The following is a 980-nucleotide window of genomic DNA, read 5'->3' as shown; positions in this document are numbered from 1 at the left end:
CCTTATCAAACCCCGTCCATCCGTCTGTTCGAGTGAAAGAAAGAAACGAATATTTCTGCAGCCATCTTCACTCCCCCCCCCCCCCCCCCTCCCCGAAAAAAGAAAGAAAGAGTGCTGTAGTCAATGGAGATTCCTGTTCTAAGGATGGTGTTGAGGACTGACGATTAGATTCAAGGAGACTTTTTTTTTTCTTTTCCTTCTGTAAAACCAAAAGTTTTTGACTCACTTATGTAAACAAAGAGAGACTACGCAATGACACGGCGCGCGCGCGCGCGCGCGTGTGTGTGTGTGTGTGTGTGTGTGTGCTTCTCTGTCTGTCATTTTGTCGGCTTCTACATATGTGGCATGGAAACCAAACTTGGCATGATGGTGGAAATGAATATGACCTTTGAAGTCATCTCCTTTATTTATGATAGGGTCAGCAGAATCAGATGTCAAAGGTCAAGTTCATTATTCAGTACAAAAAGTTTGATGTGTTACAGAGAGAGAGACAGGGAGAGAGAGGGGGAGAGAAAGAGAGGGGGGAGGAGAGAGAGAGGGAGAGAGAGAGGGGGGGGAGGAGAGAGAGAGGGGAGGAGAGAGAGAGAGAGGGAGGGAGAGACAGAGAGAGAGGGAGGGAGAGAGAGAGGGGGAGAGAAAGAGAGGGGGGAGGAGAGAGAGAGGGGAGGAGAGAGAGAGAGGGAGGGAGAGAGAGAGGGGGGAGGAGAGAGAGAGAGAAAGCAAAAAAGGGATTACCCGGAGCTTGTCGCTTGTCATTTTGACTCGTGATGGTCTGTAACGGTGTGTGTGTGTGTGTGTGATTTGATTCGCCAGTGTTTAATTACACAGCAATAGAGTCAGAGACAGAGATAATAATAATAATGATAATAATAATAATAATAGATTTGATTTTTTTTGTGTGTGTGTGAGGGTAATACATAAGCAAAGTAATGCTTTTTTTCATGCAGCCCTAGAAGGGCAAACAATAACATAAACAAAGG

The sequence above is a fragment of the Babylonia areolata genome, chromosome 28, assembly GCF_041734735.1.
Source record: "Babylonia areolata isolate BAREFJ2019XMU chromosome 28, ASM4173473v1, whole genome shotgun sequence".
In the NCBI taxonomy this organism is placed as follows: domain Eukaryota; kingdom Metazoa; phylum Mollusca; class Gastropoda; order Neogastropoda; family Buccinidae; genus Babylonia; species Babylonia areolata.
Note: the sequence above shows the minus strand (reverse complement) of the source record.